Raw genomic sequence first — 11,140 nt, 5'->3', positions numbered from 1 at the left:
GCTGCCAACCACCTTGCTCTCATCTCCACCACGACAATAGCCCAAATTGCAGAACCACTGTCACCCAAGCACTTGCACAGAGAACCGAAGCCTTTGTTTTTAGCAACCAAAGCAGAGCACGGCCCGTGCATGACATAATTTGAGTGAAGTTGTCGCACAACCCAGTTCTGTTGTGCCTCCTCCATTCTGGCCAGCCACCAGCGCTGTCACACCGTGCCTCCTTTCATATAGTGTTTCTGCTTTCTGTTGGGTATTGCTCTTTGAGTCCCACATTGGTAGTGAGTGAGGAAGAGGCAAGACTCATGAGTTATAAATAAGAGGCTTAGCCTCTTAGTTTAAGTGCACTAGTCAAATGCTTAGCTAGTAACTTTTGACTCTAGTTAAATTCCTTTGTTGTCTATTTTTGTAAAATGGAAAGAGGTGTGAGTTAAAGTTTTACTAGTGGGGAAAGCTTTGTGGGTGTGTTTGGGGTAAGGAGAGAAATTGTGTGATTGTAACAATTTTTCACATAATGGATTTTCTTCTCTGGGTCTGGTGGTTTTTCTCCTGTTTAGGAGTTTCCACGTAAAATCTTGTGTTGTTATTATTTCTCTATTTTTCTTGTTATGCCTGCAAAGGTTAGATCCTAGGGGGGTGAATTTGGAAGGTCCAAATTCCCAACAATTGGTATCAGAGCCACTAGGTTCTTTTTGTAAGGTAGAGCTTTGGTGTGGTAGTGTGGATATGTACAGTCTAAGAAGGTTCTGTCTAGGAGATTGGAAATTTTAAGTGTGTCCATTGTGACCCTCCAATCTTTCCTGGGAACTGACTTAGTGAAATATTATTCATTTCTACAGTAAATTTATCAAAGCAATATCAGGAAGTAGGGCTTCAAATCTTGTCAGATTTGAGGTGGAGAAATTGGTTTACACAAGGCGTTGAAGGCATATCAACTCCTGAAGTCAGCAGTGATACTAGCGACTGGTGAAATGGTTAGTACAAGGAGCGGATTCAGCAAGGGGCTCCAAATCAGTAAGTGGAGATACTGGTATTGATGCTAATGTTGTATCTCTCTCCATGGAAAAAGAGACATGTATGTCCTTATGGCATGTCGCTAATTCCCAAAGTTGCCATGATAGAGGATGTGTTAATGTTAGCAGGTCCACAAGTTTGCACACAAGCATTGGTTTGGCATTGATACAGGGTAAGTGGTGGAAATTCATGTCGATGGCTGATGAATTTCTAGGAAAGCCAAACTTGGAAGTTACACCATAATTTTCAGAAATGTTGTTTTCGACATGGGCCGAAGTGAAATGCTTGAAATTGGTTTATTCTGAGTGGGTATGCTTTTATGGTGAAGCATGATAGCGAAAGTTATGAAGATCTTCATTGAGGTGGAGTTTGGCTGTGGGACCAGTCAAAGTCGCAAGATGGAGATTATTGAGTATTGCTCTTTGAGTCCCACATTGGTAGTGAGTGAGGAAGAGGCAAGACTCATGAGTTATAAATAAGAGGCTCAGCCTCTTAGTTTAAGTGCACCAGTCAAATGCTTAGCTAGTAACTTTTGACTCTAGTTAAATTCCTCTGTTGTCCATTTTTGTAAAATGGAAAGAGGTGTGAGTTAAAGTTTTACTAGTGGAGAAAGCTTTGTGGGTGTGTTTGGGGTGAGAAGAGAAATTGTGTGATTGTAACAATTATTCACATAGTAGATTTTCTTCTCTGAGTCTAGTGGTTTTCTCCTGTTTAGGAGTTTCCACGTAAAATCTTGTATTGTTATTATTTCTTTATTTTTCTTGTTATGCCTGCAAAGGGTAGATCCTAGAGGGGTGAATTTGGAAGGTCCAAATTATTCCCAACACTTTCGTCAATAGGTGCTGCCGCATTTAGCCACTTCCTCGCACTAGCATTTGCCGCATGTCTTTTCTTTCTTCCTCTCTGTAAGCTACCACATGTCTTTTCTTTTCTTTTCTTGTTTGAAAGTCGATGAAGTGAGGGTTAGACTGTTAGTTTTGTCTTTGCATTGAAGGAAATGCGTGTGAGAAGCACATGTATGAAATTTTCGTTCGATTTAATGCTTAGTGTAGACGGAAGGGAGGATTGGTATGTTTTGAAAGTAAGGGAGTCCATTTTGATGTAATCAATAATTTTGAAAATACATTATAAATTGAGTGATAGTTAGAAGAGATAAAGTGTAATTAACCCAATAATTTTAGAAACGTCTTGGCAACAACCATCCATTCAAAGGGATAATGGGGAATGATTAATTAAAAGACTTCTTGGTTCTTCCCACTGCTACTTTTCAAATGCGCTAGCTGGTGAATGGTCCTGTCAATCAAAAAAGCAGCCACCAATACTCTTCATTTGTTTTATTCGCTTTTACTTTTTCAGTAATACCCGGCCCGGAACCCGGATTCCAAATCCGGGCGGGCCGGGTTAGGACCCGGGCTGGAACCCAGATTGATCCGGGTTTTTACAACCCGGAAATCCGGGTTCCGGCCTAGACTCGGGTTTTTTTTTTTAACAAAGCCTGATTCTTAAATTTTTTTCAGCAAAAAAACATTGTGACAGCATTCCAAAAAAATTTCTTAATAAGCCCTGTCGGATCAACATTCATTCCTCATTATAGATAAATCAAACTTCAAAAATGATCAACATTCATTCCTCATTACAGATAAATCAAACTTCCAAAATGATCAACATTCATTCCTCATTACAGATAAATCAAACTTCCAAAATGACAGCATTCCAAAAAAATTTCTTAATAAGCCCTGTCGGATCAACATTCATTCCTCATTACAGATAAATCAAACTTCCAAAATGACAGCATCAAACTTCCAAAAAATTAAACTTCCAAAATTACAGATAAATCAAAATGACAGCATCAAACTTCCAAAAAATTAAACTTCCAAAATTACAGATAAATCAAAATGACAGCATCAAACTTCCAAAAAATTAAAAATGAAAACTTTACTAAAAGAACTCTAATCTTAATCCCTTTTATAATCTTCTATCAACCTCAAATTCTCAGCCCAATCTTCATCTTTGAAACTTCTCAAAAACCCCATTAAAAAAAAGGAAAAAAAATTAAAAAAGAAATATAAAGAGCAATGCAAACCCCACTTCCAGATCTTGATCCGTAGACACAACCATACCAAATCATGTAAGAACAAGTAGTAGATGCAAGGACAGCAAGGGCAGCACAGAGAAGGCACATGCAACAGCATTTGCAAAAGCAAAAAACCTGCAAATACATGGTTAAATATATAAACAACAGCACATAATTATATTCTGTGCATGCAAAAAACAAACAAGACTGTTAATGCACAATTATATTGCACATAATTATATTGTCATGTGGTTTAAAGTTCTTGGATGCACAGGAACTTGCTGAGTAGAGGCAAATATCAAATACATGAAACCATAGAAAGAAGAAATGGCTGATTCGATGTACATAGTTTAGAACTTCAGCATGTGGATCAACTTCAGTATTTCAATTTCTATTGGCTTATTTGATAATAAGCATTTTTAATTGTCACTGTAAGTCATCTTTGGAGTCAATAAAGTTGAGTTTTTTTTCCTCTAAATCCTTTTTCACCTCAGAGGCTTTAAGAAATTTAGGTGTTTTTATAAGTAGCTACTAGCTGGTTGTTTGTAAATGCAGTTAAAATAAATTATACTGGAGCATCTAACCAATACGTAGACACTAGACATGAATAAAATAGGAGCAAAATTTGTACAAAATCTCTTACCTCCATTAAAGATTAACCAAGGATAAATTTTTCAGCATGAATGGGAATGGAGACTCATATCAACCTCGATTGAAGATGAAGCTAGATGATCATCTAAAAAAAATTAAAAATTGAGTTAGACAAATAATAAACTGAATTAGATAGATATTAAAAAAAATATTTCACGTTTCAAACTTACCTTCAAGGTCCATCGACTGTATATATTCTTCCAAATCCCGAATGTTAATTGGTTTGGTCCTTAACCAATTTTGGGTGCAAATGAGAGCTTCAACAGTTTCTAGAGACAAGGAACTTCTAAAAGGATCCAATATGCGTCCTCCAGTACTAAATGCGGACTCCGAGGCAACAGTGGAAATGAGTGTGGCTAACACATCACGTGCTACCTCAGCAAGGACAGGATAGTTAACGGCATTAATTCTCCACCAATCTAAGATATCAAAACCGAGTGAGTCGTCTATACATGTCTCAGAAAAGTATCTATCTAGCTCCGATCTAAACTCCGTAACAACCCGTTCCTTAAGAAAGTTGGTAAACATGATCTTAAATTTAGTAGGTGCTGGCTCATTACCAATATTTATATTAGTGCTGCTTGGCCTTCCTTGAGCCACATTAGAACTCCTCCCACTAGCCACACAAAATGTGTTATATTGCTCAATCAAGCGGCCTAAAAGGAGTTTAACCCTGTCCTCTATCTTATTCGCCAATTCACACCCTCTGCATTTTTGCAACCAGAAATTCATTGCCATCATTTTATATCGTGGATCAAGCACAAAAGCAACATATATCATCAAGTTGAACCTATTTGTGCTACCCCAATACTTCTCATACTTGTTTCTCATATTTATGCCCATAGTACTAGTGATAATATCATCACTCAAGCACATATCATTTAATGTATCCTCAATTGTGCAAAGTTGCTCAAAATAAACATTAGCTGTCACATACAAAGAACCAGAAATGTTCAATGTAACATCATAAAAAACTTTCAGCAACTCCACAAAAATCTGTGCATTTTTCCAATCATTGCTAGTGGGGTTCAAGAATTGGTCATCCACAAACGCATATTGTTCCAAGGCTTATTTGTGTTTTTCAGTGGTACTCAACATCAAATATGTAGAGTTCCATCTAGTAGGAACATCCAAGCAAATCATCCTCCCACTAATTTTTTCCTTTACCGCACAAGCCTTGAACTTGGCAAATCTTGAAGGTGAGGATTTCACATACCGGACAGCATCCCTAATCTTTGACACAAAATCAATTACATCCTTCAAGCCGTCCATAACAATCAGATTCAATATATGGGCAGCACATCGCATGTGAAGAAATTCACCACCCAGTATAGTACGATCATGATCTTTTATTCTCCTCCTCATATAATCAACAGCAACATCATTTGAGGATGCATTATCAACTGTGATGGTTAAAATTTTATCAATACCCCATTCATGCAATCCCGAGTTTAACACTCTCCCAATGGTTTCGCCCCTATGGTCAGGAATTTGGCAAAACTTAAGTCTTTTTTTGTGCAATCTCCAATTGCAATCAATAAAATGTGCGGTAATGCACATGTAGTTCAGATTTTGCACCGACGTCCAAGTATCGGTGGTAAGACAAATTCTTTGACCATCCCACAATTTTTTTAACTGTATCTTCTCTTCTTTATACAGTTTAATACAATCCCTTTTTAAAGTGCCTCGGGATGGCAAAGTAAATCGAGGCTCTAAATCCGTTACATATTCAATAAAACCTTCATGCTCCACAAGCCTAAAAGGCAATTCGCATCTAATAAAATACTTAGCGGTTGACACCCTAAGCTTTTCTGCATTGTACTTTACTAGGACTTGTGGACTACACACTCTTCCCTCCGCATCCCTCTTAACACTAGATGATTGACTTCTTCCAACTCCTTTAACTCTAAGAGGGGAAGTTTCACATGCATTCTGGAGGTGGTGTAACATAGATGAAGTGCCATTTTTGTAGTGGCAACTGTATAGCTTAGCGCAATAATTACACTGAACTTTTGGGTTATCGTGGTCAATAGGTTGCACTCTAGTATAGTGTTCCCATACCACAGATTGGTTGCTAGGTTTTTTTTTGGATTTCTTGGGTAAAGGTGGGATGAAACGGGTAGGTTCTTGTGTATGTGTGGATGAAGAAGGGGTTGGAAGAGTCACGAGCTCCTCTACATCCAATGGAATAGAAGAGGAGTCGCCAACCCCTTGGGTTATACCGACATTACAGCTCACAGAATCTTCTTCCATCTGTTAAAGTTACAACAAAAAAAAAAAAATAGGAAATTAAAACACAAGTATGACAAAGAAACTCTTGAAACCCTATAATCAACAGTATATGGGGAGAAGAAAAAGAAAAAGAAAATAATAATAATAATAAACACTTGCAGATGTAAAAAGCCTCCTGTTCAATAATGGATACCCTTATATAGATACCCACGGTTTTTATACTTTAGCAATAGTGAAAAGGATGCACGTTCATATGCCTTGTGTAATATTCTATGTAAATTATGTTTGTATACGCATATGTGTATGTATGAAGAATCAACAACATTATGTATAGACAAAACCTCTATTCTAAAGTGGAAGCCAAAAAGCAGCGTGACCAGAATGAATGAAATTGACTCCTGTAGACCAGAATACAATGCCCTTTTGACAAAGCCTCTATTCTACCCCTTCCTTAAATAGTCCCTTGCTTTCATCTTGCTGCACAATTTTGTCTTAGAAACTTGTACCCTCTTTCCAACCACTAAATTACTCAGCACTTCCTCATTTGCCTTATTACCTCAATCTGAGTTGAGACAGTTACAATATAGGAAGCTGATCATTTGAGCAGAGATGAAGGTTGGCAGGAATACAAGTTAAAAAAAAAAAAGAAGGGAATGAACTTTGAGGATTTTAACTACCCATAAAAGGGGGGAAAAGGGCTTTAACTACCCATGAACTTTGTGAGGGAATGTCTTCACAAAAAAAAAAAAAAAAACAACAACAACAACAACAAAAAATGGCTAACACCTTTGAACAGTACCATTGCGATAGTTTTGTAAGCATCCTTTTTCTTATCGAAATTATATAATTACCTAAGACACCTTTTACTTGTAGCTTGGCTTTTAATTAAGGTCTTCCCTATACTTCCTATCGATTGCTTCAAACACACATTATATATATATATATATATATATTTACCATTGCTTGACGTGTCATCTTCCCAAGTGTCCATAATATAAATGCTCATTATGGAAAATAATAGACCTTTCATGTGGGCTCTCTCTCCCTTGAGATACAAGCATGGTTTTAAAAGAAATACCCATATTTTTGAAGTCTTTAAATAATATAAACTAGAAATTTACAAGAGCTTGCACATCTTCATTAAGATTATATATTTGAGATTTCGTTATATGAACATCATGTTTTCATTAAGATTAAAAGAAATACCCATATTTTTCAAAAATCTGCATGTGGAAAGGCAAAAACCACATGGTTCAGGTTCACAAGTGACAAGAAAAACAATGTTACAAATCATCTCCAGCTTCATCGAACAGAATGGTCCAATACAGAATTATGTTGGAAATCGTTTTCAAGTGTGCCATAATAAAAGGGTAGCTCTGCTTGTTTGGGAGGATTTTTTTTGTAAATAATATTACATGCCAACCAGTTTGGGAGGTGCATGATTTGGTAGGGGTGTCATAACCAACCAGTCCAAATCAAACTGATTTGGCATTACAGGGCTCAGTTTGAGGAAAGCAAAATCCAAACCCATATGTTCTGTTTCATTCTTTTTCTGTTCAAACTTCAATCCCCCTCGGCTAGGACTATAAAATATACATGCCCACAAAATATATACAAATAAGGGAAGATAAGGAAAGCAAAATCAGAAAATAGATAAATCACACCCAAAATAGATAAATCGACTATGAAAGAACAAATCACACCCAAATCAGAAACCCAAAACAAATCACACCCAAAATCAGAAACCACACCAAACAAATCACAACTACTAAACAAATCACACCATTAAACTAAAGAACTGAAATGGAAGAAGAGTTTATCAAAAACTAACCTGATTTGTAGTGTTTCTGAGGATGACCAGATGAAACCGACGACAGGACGACGGGACGACGGCGACAACGGGATGAGGCTAGGGTTTCGGGAAAATTCGTTGAGAGAGAGAGAGAGAGTCAGATTGGGGGTGGGGGGGGGGGGGACTCAGGATGCTGAGGGCATATAACCCAGTGCCAAAACGGCGTCGTTTTGGCACTGGGTTTGGGTTTTTTAAAAACTCGGGTACCGGATTTTAAATTCGATACCCAGCCCGGGTTCACCCGGGTTTTAGAAACCGGGTATCGGCCCGGGTGTTTTCCGGGCCGGTGCCCGTAACCGGAACCTAGTTATCCGGGTTCCGGACCGGGCCGGAAAAAAATCCAGCCTGGTTGCCCAGCCCTAAATAAACATAAGAAAATAGAGCTATAAGAACATTGTTATTAGATTATACGTATGTAAAAGATAATTTTGATGAATATAAGATAAATTTAAATTTTGATTATTTCATTTACACAAGTCTCTATACTTAAATAGTAATTTTTTTTATTACATAATAATAAAATAATATAAGATGAATTTAACTTGACTATTCACATTGCATCTCTATATTGAATTATCTATTTATTTATTATATAGTAATAGATAATTAATAATTTAAAAAATATTTAATTTTTTAATTTTAATTTTAATTTATTTTATTTTATCATATTTTAATTATTAATTTATTTTATTTATCATGTTTTACTATTTAATTTAAAGTTGTATATGTAGATAGAGAGAAGAGAGAGTGTTATAAAAAAATAAAAAAATAAATATTTGATGTGTGTACAGTAACTATCAAATTTGCTTTTAGTTTTATAATTACTGTAGCTACTTTTTACCTAATCCAATGTGGGCAATTTTATTTTATTAATAGTTAAAAAGTATTAACAGTTTTACATTTAAATATTTCAACGAGAGTGCTCTAAGAAGAATGCATTCATGTTTTCGACGTAAAAGATTTCGTTTGTTTCGCTGTAAAACGACACTTGATTTGGGGCATGGGCTATCTCAAAATATATATATATATATATATAAAAGTATAAATATCTCAAATGTGGGTCAAAGAAAGGAGAGAATTGGGAATGTTCCTTGGAGTTTTTAACTGCCGGTAAATTTGTAAGGGAAAATATGGAAAATGTGTTCCGGCCCTAGTGATATACTTTTGTGAGTACTTTCCAGAGAATAATGGGTAATGTATATCCCCACGTGAGCTCCCCTGTCCCTCCTTTATATTTCTTTTACATAAACACTACTCTTGCATGCACCTGCCAGCCTGCAAATATTTGGGTCAAACGTGGGTCAAACGTAAATTGTAAGATTGTTGTAAACAAGGGTGTTAAACGTGTTAAAAGAAAATACCGAAACTTCTTAGTAATTTTCGTAAAGTGTCATTTAATAATTAGGGATAGATGTTGGACGATCAATTTCAGTTTCTATGAAAATAATATTTTATTTTTTTTAATATTTTAAAAAAATAACAGTAATTGGGTCTAAAGTTGAAACTGCAAGAAATTGAAAATAAGTCCCCTCAGTTGTACATACTGAACAGTCCCCCCCCCCCCCCCACCAAAAAAAAAACTCCCTTCTCTCTCTTCCCGGGGGATTCTTTTTACGTAAACCTGTTTGCAATCTTGCTCTTTAAAGTGAGTTACTTTTATTATTTATAATACAATGATATGTTTATAAAAAATTTCTCCACTTAAAATCAATGTAAAATTAAAATATAGTTATTTTTCTTCAAGTTGGGTAATAAAAGAGTATTAATTGGTAATTTAAATATTTTATGTTTGCAAATTGGCAAAAACTTCGAATTAAAAATCGCTAAATCATATCTTCAAACAATGTTACTGGTGTGGAGAGATCGAAACGTGTTGAATTAGGACGTGATAAATCTTCAATCCTCCTACGTCAAACCATTCCAAAATCTAAAGTTCATGCGGAGAATTAATTAGTGAGTATCTAGTATGAAAATTTGTTTTACGTAGAATGACTTTATTTCAAAACCGTGTAAATGGCTGCAAGTTGGCTTACCCAGCATATATTTGAAAGGCATGTTTGTGCTTGAAGAAGATAAAATAAGTTTAGGTATTGTCAGTATAAGACCAGAATTGACTTCTTTTATCTCTGTATCAATTTGAAGACCCTCAGTCAATATACATTCTTTTTCAGGTTTATTTTTGTCAAGAAAAAACACGTTAAATATATTATTTCCAGTTTAATAATTTAGTTTTGAATTCAAATTAATGATTTAGTAATTAGATTTATAAAATCTTTCGGATTCATATAATACCATTTACAGCGAAAAATAAAGAAACAAAGCAAGAAATCATTTTTTATGCAATTCGTTTTAAAAATTAAATGTTATTTTAAAAAAATAAAAATCCGTAACTTGATCGAATATAATATTTTTCATATAATAGTTTTAGTTTTAAATAAAACTTATTAATTTAATAAGATGTATTTTTTTTCATTTAATAATCGACACTTAAATGCACACAGTATCTATAAATGATTATTGTAGATAAGTGGATCGAACTTGTTGAAAGGAAAGATAGAACGAAACTTCTTGGCAACTTTCATAAAGTCATTTAAATGCACATAATTATATCTATATATGATTGTTGTAGATACATGGGTCAAACGTATTAAAATGAAAGACTAAATGGAACTTAATGACAACTTTCCTAAAGTGTCGTCTAATAATTAGGGGTTGATGCTGGTTGATCAATTTTGCTCCCTATAGAAATTTTCTATATTTTAAGCTTTGGATGTCTAATTTATATGAAATTTCTTGGCAACTTCCGTAAAGTTATTTAATAAAAATATACATAATATCTATATATGATTGTTGTAGACAGGGGGGACAAACGTGTTAAAAAGAAAGATAGAATGAAATTTCTTGACAACTTTAGTAAAGATATTTAGTAAAATATATTGTTTTTCATTTAATAATACACACTTAAATATACATAATTTTATCTAGATATGATTGTTGTCGACAAGTGTGTCAAATGTGTTAAAAGGAATTAAGACAAAATGAAACTTAATTCTTGGCAACTTAAGTAAAGTCATTTTTTTTCAAAGCTCTTCAATAAAGTGATTTAATAAGACGTATTATTTTTCATTTAATAATCTACACTTAAATGCATATAATATCTATATATGATTATTGTAGACAAATGGGTCAAACGTGTTAAAAGGAAAGACAGAATGAAACTTCTTGGCAGCTTCCGTAAAGTCATTTAATCAGATGTATTATTTTTACTTTAATAATCCACACTTAAATGTGCATAATATCTATAAATGATAGACAACAAT

This window comes from Carya illinoinensis, chromosome 15 (genome assembly GCF_018687715.1).
Source record: "Carya illinoinensis cultivar Pawnee chromosome 15, C.illinoinensisPawnee_v1, whole genome shotgun sequence".
In the NCBI taxonomy this organism is placed as follows: domain Eukaryota; kingdom Viridiplantae; phylum Streptophyta; class Magnoliopsida; order Fagales; family Juglandaceae; genus Carya; species Carya illinoinensis.
Note: the sequence above shows the minus strand (reverse complement) of the source record.